Here is a 15,933-nt window from a genome sequence, read left to right as displayed (position 1 = left end):
CAGCGCAGAGCGGCATGGGGTGGAACACAAAGTATCCCTTTACTATCCCTGTACTGCCTCCAGCAAACCCATCTCAAAAAATAAACGGGAACAAAAGACGTAGCATGCCTATTCATTTTCAGACAGCGTTAATCTTTACCTGGGAAGTACAGATAGCCCCGACCAATAACTTAGAAAATAACATTTTTCTAATATATTTTTCAGCACAGCAGCTGCTCTGGCAAACTCCTTTTTTTTTGCTGTGCTCTCACTCCAGTTTGGGTTCTGTTCCTCGTTATGGCAAATAACAAACAGGAAATGTTATGTTGGTACTTCAGCCCAATGATGTTTTGACTCTTTTTTACAACACTTTTTTACAACACTGAAAGCATATTTAGGCTCGGCATTCAACTGTGGCACACAGTGGCTCTGACAAGGTTTTTAAACAGCTGGAAACTTCTGAGAACTTCTAGTGAGATGCTGAATATAATTAACACGTAAGAGGAGCTGCAGAACATCCGTGCTGAAAATAAACTTATGAATATGCATGAGACTTACTGAAGTTTGTTCCAGGATATTGGAGGGGAGCAGTAATGTTCAAATGGAAGGTAAAGAAACAGACAGCAAGCAGAAAAATGGGACTTTTTAGATTAAAAGAAATCTGTTTGAGGATGGAATAATTGGAGGAGCAGTGACTCCCTTAGACAAGGCAGCGAAACCTCTGCAACGGCGAATTTTGAAGTGGGTGAAACCTGTAGGACTGAATTACCTTCATTACCGGTGAAGATAACTGCCTCAGGCTGAACTGCTCCAGAAAATTACAATTAAAAATTTCAACTGCTTCTAAGACCCAAGCATGGAAAATGTTACTTTGTTCTAGTTAAAAATATACATATATTCTGGTATGAGGGTTTTTTCTCCCCACCCACCTGTGAGCAGCACCTAGAAACACTGCAGGAGGTTGTGTTTATACTGGGGATGCGCCTTTGCTGTTCTCACTCAACTTCATCCACGCTGGATGGAAAGCCATCCAACATTTTTGCCAACCTAGAAATCTTCAAAAACAACCCAACCCATTTATAAGTCTGGTGGCAATTACAACCACATATATATATATATATATATATATTTTTTTTCCCCATGAGATTTCAGCCACACTGAATGTGTTCATGTCTGATCTCTGCTCTGGACCACCGTGAGAAAGGACTCCAGGCACTCACCACGGAGCAGGTTGGATGCGGACTGTACCACAGTCAACTTCTGCTCTAAGCAACGTGGTTATTATTAATTGAAATGGCAGAGATCTGCAGAATGGGGCTGAAAACTTCCATTCTGTTTACAGAATTTTGTCAAATTTTGTCATGCGATACCCACATGGAGTTATTTTTCCCCCCATTTATTTTCTCAATAAATAAGCAAGGAAACCTTTGTAAAAACCATACTGAAATGTCATCATCCTGTGAAGTCGAGATGCAGCAGCTAGGAAATGCTGAGCAGTCTTTCCCATGCCCGACTCATTGCACAGAATCCAATTTCTTTAACTAAAAGATACTCATTAGTTTGCTTTCACTCTGCTCGCTCAACTTACTTTTCAGTCCTGGTCAGGACATAGAGTTACTAAGTTCCTCTTGGGATTTCTATAGTATAAGTACTTTGCAAACACTAATGAATTTAACCTATATATTCATTTATGAGTTTATTATTACAGCACTCCTGTGGAAAGGATGACATTATCCCCTTCTTCCATTTGTCTGGGAAAGATTAAGTTCCGCTACTTTAGGGTGCTTTATGATGCTTACTATGCAATTCTTCTAACAATTTTGCTCCAGTTTTAGCTGTACTGGAGTCCCTTATTTACTCAACCCCCCACTTCTACTGACTTTGCAATTGTGTCTGCTCAGTACTTCAAAAATGAGAGCTCCCAGCCCAAGCTGGTCACCAGAAAATGAAGAAGGCACATCTGAAAGACTGACCAGCCCAGTACAAAACCAAGGGCAGGAATAAAACCAGCTCGTAACCACAGGGTCAAACTCTGCAACGGTCCCTGCTGTTCACGTGCAGGGAAACTCTAAGTGATCAACCACCTCCACTCAAGTTGACTTGCCTTGCAACATGGGGAGGCAACTAGTAACCCACCCTTATATTAATATATCTCAAAGAGAGGGGGCAGCAAGTCTAAGCCATAGCTTCAGGGATGGAGGATTTGACTTTTTAAGGTATTATCACATCGTTCTGGCTCCATTTATTTATGCATGTTTGTGCATGACTGAGCAAAGGATGATATTTGATGGCCACTGGCAAAGATGAGTACGGAGGTTTCCGAACCCCGATGGCACGTTCTGCACCAAGCATGGGGCAGGTGTCCATGGGGAAACCTGTGAAGGGGCATAGGCTGAACCTCTGTGCCCTAAGACGTGTGCAGAGGGAATCAATTAAGGTTTCTCCGTGGAGTCATGTCCCACACTTTGATTATTCAAACTCACGTTGACTTCCCCTGCAGCAGAGCTGTATGTACATCTAATTTTATATAGGTTGCTATACAGACAGCGTATACAGTGCCTTGAAGGGGTGTTCAGTAGCGCAGACAGCTCAGGTTAGGGAAGTAAATCAAAACGTTTTTCATGCTCTCCCTTAAAATTAGCCCTCTGAGAGCGGCAGCGCAACAGCAGCCATCAGCCGCTGCCTCGTTAGGCCTCAATTGGTGTCTGCAGAAGCAGATAGCATCGTCTTCCTAAAAGGTTTCAATGTTGAGGCAGCATTTTTCCAAAGCTAATTGTTACCCATGCATGAAACCATGCTCACATCCCATGAGGGAACTGGGGGGGGATTAATTAGTTCATATTTGTTAAGCGCTTTGAAGATGAAAACCACTTTATGAAAGTTAATTGTTACTACTCGGTTATTTTTCCCCACCAAGCCAGTGTGTTCTTCTGGCAGAACTCTCTCTCCTTTGCACTTCAACCACCACGCTGCTGCAATATATACGTAGATACGTCCAAAGAGGAAACTTGCTTTATACTGTGAAAAATCTCAACTGTTGTTCACATTTTTGCAGATAGTCATCCGCCAGAAAGTCATACTGTAGCCTCCAGAAACTGCTTTGACAGCATCTCTACCCTCGCTTCCCATAGAGGATCACCATTCTGGTTTTTCTCTTTTATATTCCAGTCATCCCTTCAGAAATAAAGTGGCAAACTGTGCCAATTTGTTTCACCGCCTTTGCTATCTGCTTAGAGAAACCGTGCGCGCGCCCGTGACGGCGGCAGACAGCTGAAACGGTACCCGCAGCACGGGGCTGGAAAACTGCCTTCGTTCCAGATTTACCACAGTTATCAGCCCAATGTCGCACGGCCCGTCAGCACGCTGCTTGGCCCAATTTTCTTCAGGCCGGTCTCCTGGTTGTGGCACGTTGCATCGTGAAAGGCAAGCGCAGTCCTTGCCCTTCAAAGAATCACAAAATCACAGAATGGTTTGGCTTGGGAGGGACCTTAAAGTCCATCCAGTACTACCCCCCTGCCCCGGGCAGGGACACCTTCCACTAGCCCAGGTTGCCCAAAGCCCCGTCCAACCTGGCCTCGAACCCTTCCAGGGATGGGGCATCTACCACCTCTCTTGGCAACCTGTTCCAGTGCCTCACCACCATCATCATAAACAATTTCTTCCTTATACCTATCTAAATTTACCCTCTTTTAGCTTAAAACCATTACCCCTCATCCTACCACTACTAAAATGTCTGTCCCCATCTTTCTTCTAAGCCCCCTTTAAGTATTGAAAGGTCGTAGTAAGACCCAGTGCGTCTCCTGAGGTCCCGAACGCTGCCAAAAATGACCCACCCAATCATAAACTCTCCTGCCCTGGCCATACAGCATTCCTTCACAGGCTAAAAAGCAGGCTAAATAGGTAAAAAAAAGAAAATATTACTTATTCATTATATTTATTAAAGCTTTAAAACCAGCGTTGCTGTCAAGGCAGAAATCTCGCGGACTGCAAGATTTCTTGCATTCTAATTGCATTGCAAATGAAGATTTCCTTTTTTCCCCTCATTGCTTCTCTTTCTCCACTAAACCCCGCACTCGCAGCTCAAAGAGCATCTCCTCACCCCGACCCACCTGCCCTCACCACCGCAGAAGAGGGAACAGGGTCTCTGCAGGGACCAGCCCGACCCCGAGCTGTCCCTCGGCAGCGACGTCCCACCTTCTGCGCATCTCCTCGAAGGGAGGTGCCGAGCTTCAGATGGGAAACCTGGCCCTTTGATGGGAGTTCATCAAAGGTCAGCTGCTAGATTACATAATCAAATTGAAATAATTCAACGGTCCTTCCTACAAATAACAATTTTAGAAGATGATAGTAATTTCTCCCCCAAATCAGTCACGTTGAATAAGAAACTGAATTTTTTTTTTTTTTTAAATAAGGTCATTCAAGGCTGCCGATTTTACTCACTGGACTTTAGCCAAAGTAATCTACATAAATATATGTGATTATAAAAAAATTACATTAGTTTGCATGTTATGTGTTCCCCCTTCTAAAAAAAAACAGAGGGCCAAATATAAAAGTGGCATGTGAAGGGAGGGCAAGTTAGCCCTGGCTGGCTGCTAAAAGGAAATGTGCAGAAGAGGGATTTAAGGACATGGGGATGAAAGGGAAGCCTTGCACTCTAAGCCAGCTTAAGAAGATCTAGATTACATCTGAAATATGATCAGTAAGTTCTTGCTATGTTTGTTTGTTCGTAGCAATTGACTGAACTAGCGTATGACTGAGCAGAGAATAATATCCGCGGTGCTTGGAAAGCATCAGGCTCTCAAGCTCTGCTGATGTTCAACTCTAAAAAGCTGCGTGGAGACTGCCTTCGGGGTGGTGGTGGCTGTGGGGTGAGATGCTGAGGACAAACAGGAGCACTCAGGGACCCTCTGACGTGGAAATAATAATAAAAACGACAACGGACAGAGACGTCTGCAAATTGTTATTGCCGTTGGCTGGTTGGGGATGGGAAGACTGTGGAGCTGAGGGGGCGACTTCGGTCCTGCTCGTAAAAATGTCATTCCCCCATTCTAGTGTCTGGAAAAGGAAAACCTTTCCAAGAAAGGGGAGACTGCTTCAGCAACCACAAGCTGCTTTTTTATGCTTAGACAACAGAAGAAAGGAAAAGGAATTATTTTAAAGAGTGAAGTTAACACTCATAAATTACAGAGCATCGAACTCTGGGGTGGATGCCCTCCTTCAGAAATAAATTTGCCTTCGTTTGCTGCTGTTTCAAGGAGGCTCACGCTTCACTGAAACCACAACTTTACATCCGACTGAGCATCACTATGGGGTTTTAATGCCCTCTAATTTATGCCCATTAACCTTACAGCTTTCCTTAATGTCTCTTTGTTCCCTAAGTGGGCAATACCCTTGATTCATTTAAAAAAGGAGCCCATCAAGTTGCAACACTGACAAGCAGGACCAGCCCCAGGTCAGTGAGCATGTTGCTGGCCCCAGGTACCTCGTGGGGCTAGCAGGGCTCTGGGATTAGGCTGATTTGCTCCTAATTTTATATCTCAAAGTCTCCAGCACAGCCCACTGGACCTTCAAATCCACACCCCCACAGTGCCCTTTGTTTGCTCTCAGCAAGTTGGAGCAGCACTGGATGCTAAAAGCAAGTCTGACCCCCGTCGTGGCTGTGTTCTGGTATGTTGTTTCCATTTGGCCTTGCCTGGGTTAGGATGTTTGCTCTTATTTGTCTCTTCCACTGTAATAGTAGCGTTACTGTCTTTTACAACCCTGTTGTTCTTTTTTTGCTTTTAATAGCAAGATGTTCCCTAGTCAAAACAATTACAGAAAAGGCATTAGAGCACAAAGGACTAAATAACAAAGAAAACCAAAGAAAGCAATGTGGAATAAAATCTGGCAGCATTGCAAAATTAAAACAGAGAAAACCAGAATTAGAGATGAGTGAATTATTTACAGTGAGTAGAATCACAGAATCCTCTTGGTTGGAAAAGCCCTTGAAGATCCTCCAGTCCAACCATGAACCTCACACTGACCGTTCTCAACTCCACCAGATCCCTCAGCGCTGGGTCAACACGACTCTTCAACCCCTCCAGGGATGGGGACTCCCCCCCTGCCCTGGGCAGCCCATTCCAACGCCCAACAACCCCTTCTGCAAAGAAATCCTTCCTAAGAGCCAGTCTGACCCTGCCCTGGCGCAGCTTGAGGCCATTCCCTCTTGTCCTGGTGCTTGTTCCTTGGTTAAAGAGACTCATCCCCCCTCTCTGCACCCTCCTTTCAGGGAGTTGGAAAGGGCCATGAGGTCTCCCCTCAGCCTCCTCTTCTCCAGACTAAACCCCCCCAGTTCCCTCAGCCGCTCCCCATCACACCTGTGCTCCAGACCCTGCACCAGCTCCGTTGCCCTTCTCTGGACACGCTCAAGTCATTCAATGGCCTTTTTGGAGTGAGGGGCCCAAAACTGAACCCAGTCATCGAGGGACGCCCTCATCATCTTCATGTCTGCTTGCAAACAAGGAAAAGTTTGTTGTTTCCTCCAACTCATTCAAGAAATGTGAACAAAACACAATTCCTCGTGATGCCCTTAAATGCAATACATAGGCTGATGGACTTTCTCTCTGTAATTCACCAGCATTATATCCGCTTCTTACAGAGCAAGCGTGGAAGCATTTCGATGATGACAACTTGGATGACTACATTTAGAGTCTGATTTGTACCAGATAACGTCTGTGCTCAAATGCTGCGGCCGTGAATTGGCGTGAAAGCACGATGCGCACCGTATGGCTGTACCGGACAGAGCAAACCACTCCTGAGATCACGGTGAATAATAGAAATAACGTCGTGCTCCGAGACAGAACGAGTACTTTGAAAGACCGATGCAATTCTGGAATGTGCTTAAATCCCCAATTCAAGGCCAAATTGTAAGGGGGGGTCATAAAGCTAACACCGACAAAAATATTTTGAAGATGCTTACATAAGTTCTAAATGCAAGAGGACTTTATCAAGCTCCAAATTTTGGAAAGAGAAAGTAGGGTACTGCCATAGACAGATGGAACCAACCCATTGAATTAAACCTTTTCTCCTAAACCAGCTGGGCTTAAAACACAAACCTACCAGCATCACTTCATTTATATACAAACAGATAAATAGGTAGGTAGATAAATAGATATAAATATATAAATTTTGCTGGGAAGAGAGACAACTCTGCTAAGTTCAGTCGCTTTGTCTGATATTAAAAACAATGTTGTGCTTATCAGGACTAACGTTATGCTGGTAATTTTCATGAAACATATTTATAAATGAATAAGCTGTTTACCACAACACATTAAATTAAGGAGAAATATATTTAGGAACAGATTCGCACTGCTTTGGTTGTTATGATTATAAATTATTTTGTCAGTCTAACTGCCTAATTGCAAAAGGATAAGGATCTCTTAAGGGAGTAAATGTAAATATTAGAACAACTGAATGATGTGCAGCATCCAAACGCGTCTCGTGGCAGGGACGGAGGTATTTGTGCCAACCTCCTTATGGGTTTTGAGGAACTTCTGACCACATAAAGACCTTCTTGAAGTCAAGGTCATGAAGACTGGGAGGATCTGAATCCTTCTACGTCTGTGTGAAGCAGAGAGCAGAGCCGGAGCTGACAAAAGCACGCTCTTGGAAGAGCGCGAGATAGACCGATCACCATGGGACACACTGAAAGGTGGCCGGGGCACTGGAAAAAAACTCTTTCTTGTCTCAGCATTTCTCTAAGGCATCATTTTTTCTGCTCCTTCTTTCCAGTCCAAGCAGTAACCGGCTGAGTGAACTTGGAGCTTTTCACAATGACAAGGAATGGGAGAGCCCTGCTCAAGGCTGGAGTTCCGCTGACCGTGTAAATATTAGATTTTAAAGAAAAAACATCATTTGGTTGCTCAGAGGAAATATTGTAGGTCAAAAATATTTTTTCTGCGTAGAAACACAAAGTAGACAGCTTTCCCAGTTCAATAAGCATTAAACACCCTCTCTCTTTTCACTTTGGATGGAACCCATGATGGCCAAGCACATGGTCATGGTACTTCAGTGCCCGCGGGTGAAAATGACTGTTTGGCATCATCCTAAACCAAAGATAAATTTTTAACGTCTCATTCGTATTAGAAGTCTCATAATCCACATACGCTGCTGTACACATCCCAAGCGAAAACCCAAATCTCCTCTGACTGAAACCATTGCCCTGTGTACGTCATGTGCCAAAGGGAGAGTTTTCAACCAGAAAAGCTGCGCTAACATTAGGTACAACTGCACGGAGCACTGGAAATATATCTTCAGTCCCTTACCGTGCCGTGCAAAATTTAAAAAAAAAAAATCAAATTAATTTAGAAAAATCATGGAATTTTTTTTTTAATACCCTGGAACTTATTTTTTACTCACAATCTAGAAGTGATGACTATTCTTTGGCGTTTATTTGTTTGTTGGTTTTTCTTTTTTCTAATATTTAGTGCCTTCTTGATACCATGACACTTAGCTACATCTAATCCATAGATATAAAATTAAAATATAAAAACATAAAATACAATATAAAGATAGTGTGCTCTTTTAGTATACGTGGACTGTTTCAAAACAGTCTCCACTCAGATTACAGGAAAAAATTCAAAAGTCGCACTTGAGAAGTGCAAAGAATTACCAAAATCATACTGGAATACTCAAAATGCTGGTTCAGCATCACCCAGCTGCCTCCGGCTGCCCGTGGTACAGCCCACCACTGCGGCCAGGGACAAGCACCTAGAGCCATCCTAGATGAAAATTTTAGCTTTTTTCTTTTTTTTTTTTTTTTTTCCCCTGATATCAAGTTCTAGGTTGAGCAGTTACAATCATTTCCCAGTGGGCTGAATATTTTTGCTACCATGAAAATCCCGTCGCGATCAGTGAAGTTTGACTCGGAAGCTTCCCGTGTTGCTCACATTGGAAGGGATATTGGTACTTTAACCTGGTAGATTTGTTGATTTCCAAAGACACGCAAAAATCACGTTGTCTTGAGCGCGGAAAATAAAATCCCAGCGTTTAACCCAGCATCTCCTTCCTGTTGGCTTTGGGTCAGAGGCACCAGGGAGAGGGGCAGAGCAGCACGCGCTATCTGCTCCCCTGCCCACTCCTCCTGACCTTGTCTTTCTCCTTCCCTGGTCTTTTTATTGTTTCTCTCAGAGACACCCAGGAACATATAAGCTCTACTAATCAGTGTCATAGCTCATTAATTTGCTTTATTGGTCTCTGGGTAAACGTCTCGTGCTACACTGTTCAGAAGCTACCGAGTCTTTATCATTAAGAAATAACTACCCAGAGCTCCTACTCTGTGTGTTGCCTGGGTGCATGAAGTGGCTTAATAGTATCTCTAAATTTATCTTAAATGGAAAGGTGGCCAGAACATTCATCACCTTGAACAAGGTTTAATCAAATCCCATAACATAATGAATCTGTCCAGTTTTGACACCATAACCTTTGAGACTTTATATGTACTCAGCAGCGAGGTGTCGGACGTGGACGATACGCTTAAAGCGTAACAAAAAATTATGGTGCTATTCAAGATAATATGCAAGATAAACAGCTTTTTGCACTTGTGTGATGCACTTCGAAGCGCACAATGATGCTGCTTTCTTCATTACAACACATCTTCCAGCAGGACTAATTCAAGGGATATTCTCTAAGTGAATGACCTACAGGTTTGCTCTCAGAAATGTATATAATTAAAAGTGAGAATCAGAAGGTATTGATCTCCAAGTTTCAGCAAATTTTCTCCTTTTAAAGGTTAAGCTCAATGCTTGTTACTATCCTCTCCTATACGTAATAGATTTAAAGGTTAAAGAGCTCTTTCTCTGTGGTCTTCTCCATAAGTAATATATTTAAAGGTTATGTACACTGTTTCTAGAGGACACATCTCTAAATAGCGGTGACAGTCATTTTGATTTTACTTTTCGGTTCTTCTAAACTACTTATTTGATATCGATTCCTTTATGAGGAATCCAATCTCAATTTCCAGCTCACAGCTCATCTTTTCCTACAGCCACGACATTTATGTATCTCTGAGAGCTTCAGCTTCCACGCTGCTTCAGAAACATTAGCTACTCAAATAAATTACTACCTTTTTCACACGTTGCAAATACCACGTTAAAATCCAGCTTAACTAGCCTGCTTTTCCCTCATCTTTGCTATGAAATGCAGACAGAAATATCACGGGGCAGCCTTGTACGCAGGGTTAGCCTGAGGAAGCACTTAAACTTATTACTCAGCTGTCGTTACTGCTGAGCTCTCGCGGTTTTTTCGTACTTACTGATTCACCCTCCCTGCTGAAAGGTGATTTTTGGTGAATGGTACTTGGTTTGTTTGATAGTATAACTCACTAGCTATATTACCTCAGTTTTGCCCCAAATAAACCGCACCGCCAGAAGAACTGTTATATTACATGTAAGTGTCTCATCACTTAGTAAATTTGTTAGTATTTCACGCTTTGAAAAAGGGGTTTGGGTCTCAGTCTTTCTGTCTGTGAAATGGGACAACTGCTACATTTCGCGTCCAGAGCAGGCTCTGCCCCCAGCCCATCTGGAGCTGCGGAACTCAGCACCCGTCACGACCGGAGCTGCAGGACGGATCGGTGCTTCGTGAACCCTCACCCATGGGGCCTGGGGGAGAGCACGGAGGAGTTCCCATCGGCCTGATGGGAGACAGCTCCTCTACCCCAGGCCAGATCATTGCTGCTTTCTCAGGCAGTTTTAAACTTCATGGCAAGAAAAAGGGATAATTATAGAATAGAGTGGAATAAGAATTAGAGTGGAATAAGAATTAGAATAGACTAAGAATTAGAGTAAAATTAGAATTAGAGTAAAATTAGAATTAGAGTAAAATTAGAATTAGAGTAAAATTAGAATTAGAGTAAAATTAGAATTAGATCAAAATTAGATTAAAATTAGAATTAGAATACAATTAGAACTAGAATTAAAATAGAAATAAAATTAGAGTAGGAATAGAATTAGAGTAGAAATAGAATATTTTCAGCTGGAAGGGACCTACAATGATCATCAAGTCCAACTCCTGACCCCTCCAGGGCTGCCCAAAAGTTAAAGCCTGTTGTTAAGGGCGTTGCCCAAACGCCTCTTAAGCACTGACAGGCCCCGGGGCAGTGGCCACCTCTCCAGGAAGCCTGTTCCAGGGTTTGACCACCCTCTCAGTAAAGAAATGCTTCCTACAGTCAAGTCTGAGCATTATAAATAATGCTCATTCGGGGGAAAAATACTTCTCACGCCAACCAAATATTTCACAAGTGATAAAAGACACTAAACAGAATATATTGCCCCTATTTTAAGCAGTCTGTCCAGCCTTAAAAGGAACATTCTCTCTTGATATTGCTTTATCATAAAGGGCCCAATCCATCCTCATCCTCCAGTGAGCCAGTGGCACTACACGGGGATGATGTACAGCTCAGCAACAATTCCTCTGAAGGTTTTGGATGCATTTATAGCACATTTTAATGTACATTTAGTAGCAGAGCAATTTTAAGCAGCTGAGCTAAATGCAAGCTGACAGAATGGTTGATCTCGTTGGCTGCGCTGGAGTGTATCGCTCACCGTCAGTGCAAAGCAGCCTCCAGACCCAGCTGCCAAGCAATGAAAAAGAAAATATTTTTTGCAGTGGCAACATCTGGCTCCTGTGTGCCTCACGTCTGTCACGGAGCATCCCAGGGCCCATCTCCTCGTGTCTGCATCCTTCCCAACAGCAGAAATCAATCCGGGGTGGGGTGGGGGACATCAAAATCAGAGGGGAAGGAAGAGAAACTTCATCACGTTTTATTTTGACAGCCTAAAAATCATGAAGGCTTTGTTCCACAGACTGTCAAAGAGCTGATAGCTTGGTGATGACTTTAATTTGGAGACCGCTAAATGTTTTCCAGCTGAGTGGCAGACCTATGTGTAGATGATGTAAAACTCCTGTTTCCTTCAGGTCCCACCAGCAGATCCTCAAACTGGCCACAAACTGGCAAATATGGGTTAATGTAAAATGTCCCGTTGGTGAGCGCCTACGAGAGCAGGCAGCCAGATGCCTACAAGTGCCTAAACGCTTCGGATAAAATAATTTAGAAAAAGGACAGATAAACAACATTAAAAAAAAAAAAAAAATCAACGCGATTTAAAAAAGTATAGCTAGCTCCAAAGTACCTGTGTACCCTAAGATATTCTGCAGCACTCATCACCTTAGGCACTGTTCTCCATTAAAAAAACGTTAAGATGTTTGGACATAATTAAAACTGGAGTTAGCTGACACGCCGCTGACCACAATCTGCCCTTATCTGGGCTGATCCCAAAGTCAAGCTCAGCCTTACGCCAGCCAGCTGCGATTAAACCTCCAGGCTTGATTAGCTGCTCTGCCACTGGCAGCCAGCCTTGCTTTAACCCCCCCACACACACCTCAAAGTCACAGCCTCATGTTTAACTCAGTCAACTCGCCAACATTTTTGGTCCGACGGCAGGAACACCTCGCAGCCCTGAGCGGGTTGAAGTTGCCATGAATATGGAGCTTCTCCAGATGGCACATATCTGTGTGTTTAATTAGTGTGAAATTAAGTGATTCGTTAGGGGTGGAGGTCCTGCTACCCACTAACCTACCTCTTTTGCCAGTAAAATACGCTCTCCATCGCCGCAGAGTTTTTGCTTGGAATAATTGACCACACGAGGCAACAAGAAGGGGAGAGTTTTGCTCAGCGAATGTTAAACAATATAATTATTCCCACTGGAAAGAGCTACGGATCGTCCTCAGCAAAGTGTTGCAAAGGTGGAATTTCAAGTCCACGATCCACAGCTATTGCTAGCTTAAGCCACCCTTCTCCTTCGTTAAAATTGATACACCCCCCCGTATTTTATTAATGTGAACTAATAATTAAGATAACTCTTCCTGTAGTTTATTTATAGGTCTTTTTAAAACCTCATAAACAGCACAAATTTTGATTTGCGGGATGATTCCGCAAACCTTATGGGGCAATAACGAGCGAGAAGTTTTTTTTTTTAGGTATAGATACAAAACACACACACACACAAAAGAAATGACAAAAAAGCCCAGATTCATGACATATCTTTTAACTTTCCCCAGGAGAACATCACCGATCACGTTCTCAGAGCCCTAACTACTCTATGAAAAATCTCACCCCAGAAGCAATCCCTATTCATCTAAGTGGAACGACATCCCGGGATTAAATCGCTACTAAATATGACTAAAGGAAATCTGCTTCTACAGTTAGCTCCAATTATTTCTTCACTTCGCTCCCTATTTGAAAATGGAAAGAAGAAATAAAGTTACATGCAGTTTTAATTGGATAAAACGATAGCTATTTATGCACTTCAGATTTGCTAATTAACAACTATTTTATATATAAGATAATATATATTGATAAATATTAGTATATATTAATAGACACAGTATACACATATGAATATACTACACATATTCATATATAAATTAATATATATTAATAACTATTAGTAAAATCCTGTAATATAAAAAAATTACAGAAAGTAAAACCACCCCAAAATTTAAACAAGAAAGAAAAGAAGCAAACAAATACATAAATAGCCACAACCAGTTGCCTTCACGCTGCCTCTTGAAAAGGGTGGAAGAAACAAGCTCAAAGGAAGAAGAAAACCTCAAAGAAAAGACAAAAGGAGCAAACTCTCAGCTTTCCAGCTCGCAGCCCCCAACTAAAGCAACAGCTGGGCTGTCGCAGAAATTGTACGTCAGCTCAAAAGAGTTCAGCTCTCCCCCAAAATACCTGGTTTTGTTGTGTTCCCGCCGCTACAGCAAAGTGCAGACCTTGCTCCACAGCTTAAAGTTTAAAATTAATCTTCTCTTTTAAAAAGACAAAACTCCCGATAATTAGCTTAGTTTAGAATTGCACGTCTTATACTTTTTTTGTTTTCTAGAAGCCTGCTATAACAATATTTCCCCTTTTTCAACCACCTCTGCTGATGAAAATTTGGCAATTGCCACGTTGTTTCTGCCAGAAGGAGAAGCTGTTGATGCAGATATTCCTTGGACAAAACTCTAGTCGCCTCTTAAGCCTCGTACACATCCTTTTCCTTTAGCAAAGCGGGGTATTTGCAAACAAAAGAAGTCAGAAATACATCTCTTCTTTCTTATTAGATCCCTATCTCTAATTAAAAGTCCGTGCAGGCACCCTATGCACTTTGCCAGCTTCTGATATTGGATTCGCCCTTACTTGTCTCAGCCACTTCTCTGTTGCATTTTACAGTGAAATCTCTTTTCGGCAGGGAACTGTATTTCTGTCACAGTCCTCACCATTATCAATTCCGATCTGACCGAGGTCCCCAGTCACAGAACACCATCAATATTAAGCAATAATCATGATAATAGTAATTCATATCAAGCATCTTCCATTTGCTTGGCCATCTCCGTTATGTTATTAAATTAATAGATCTGCCACCGCCAAAGAAAAATAGCATAAAGAGAGAAATCTTATTAAACTAGAGATAAAATTTTAAACAATTCTGGGAACTGCCAAGGCCAGCCTTTGGGCTCTTCCGTGCACCACTCAAATCCAGTTAGCAAACTATGAGCGTTATTTAGTTATTTGTTTTGATGTAATCAGCTTGTGAATTATAAGTGTTTAATCAAATTAATTCTGCCTGCTGCCAAGAGAGAAGAAAAGCAAGAACATGATAAAAAACAGGCTGCAGAAATACAATATTCTGGGTTATTGCAGCCTTTTACAAAAGCAGGAGACTGCATACAGCTCTCTACAACATCAACGGTTTAGTTGTGCCGCAACCACAAACGCCGCAGGAGTTGCACCGCGGAAGATTGGGCAAAGGGTGTTTGGGGCGTGGTCTTTGAAGCTGATTGTTCTACTTGCAAAAACCTTTTTATTCCTTAAGATTCAGGAAGTTTAGTTCATTTCTGTATTTCTTTCCAGATGATCTAGGTGTAAATATTTAAATTCTATTCAAGCTTTATCAAGCTTTGCTGGAATACTGTTCTTTCCTATGGCCACATTACCTGTAGGGTACAGCCCAAAAGAGTCCCGACAGGTTCCACGTATCTTTTTCTCTTCGATAAAGATCCCTGTTCATACATACAACCTTAAAATACCTTTTTACACAGTTATTACGCCACACACGGCACCAGCTTGAGAGCTTAGAAACCGACACCCCGCATGGCAAGGGGGGTGCTTGGGAAGGTCTCTCCCATCTGCGCGGGAGATGCGTTTTGGAGTGGAGGTCAAGGCAGACTTGGCTGCTCACGGCCACCCTCGCCACAATCTACGGGGGATGGAGAAGTCCTCTCACCACCACTGGCACCGTTTGCCACTACTTGGTCACAAAGAGAAGGACTGAGACCTGTTTCTTTTGCCTATCGTGGAACAGCAGCCCTGAACGATACGGTTCAAACACTCAGATTAACATTTAAATCTGTCTCCATACAGCACTTACATCTGCAAATTAATCAAGACTTCCATTGGGAACGTAGTGACGACCTCTAAAATGGTGGGTAGGGTCAAGATTTAGGCCCTTCTCTTCCCCATCTGCACAAACCATCTCCATCTGTAAGCACCAATACTGCAATAACACATCTTAGGGTAGGAGCATCCACACACCATCCCATGCAGCACCGTACCCTGCAGCTTGTTTTCTATTTTTGTTCTAAGTACTTTAAATGGAAATGATCACCACAAAAGGTCACAAAATGTGATCAATTGCTCTGTGGCATTTTACCTTGAGAACAAGCAAGAAAAAGTAAACACAAAGGTATGGAACAAGATGAGCCAAGACATCGATGCCCTTTGGGCACTATGTGTAAAGGGAATTTAAAAGTAACTGGAGCTGGGTGCATTAAAAAAAAAAAAAAAAAAAAGAAATAAATCAGAATATACATTTGATGTCGTGAAAATAAGCAGGAGAAGAGAAAGATCAAACTGACAGGTACTGAGTGTTC

General features: G+C 42.5%; 1 protein-coding gene across 1 annotated transcript in view; it reads right to left on the bottom strand.

Annotated features, from left to right (window-relative positions):
* Positions 1 to 15,933, bottom strand: part of LOC141918062 (netrin receptor DCC) — a 629,575-nt gene that overhangs the window by 129,356 nt on the left and 484,286 nt on the right. The gene's annotated exons all lie outside the window — the stretch shown is intronic.

The sequence above is a fragment of the Strix aluco genome, chromosome Z (genome assembly GCF_031877795.1).
Source record: "Strix aluco isolate bStrAlu1 chromosome Z, bStrAlu1.hap1, whole genome shotgun sequence".
In the NCBI taxonomy this organism is placed as follows: domain Eukaryota; kingdom Metazoa; phylum Chordata; class Aves; order Strigiformes; family Strigidae; genus Strix; species Strix aluco.
This window is presented reverse-complemented; position numbering and strand designations above follow the sequence as displayed.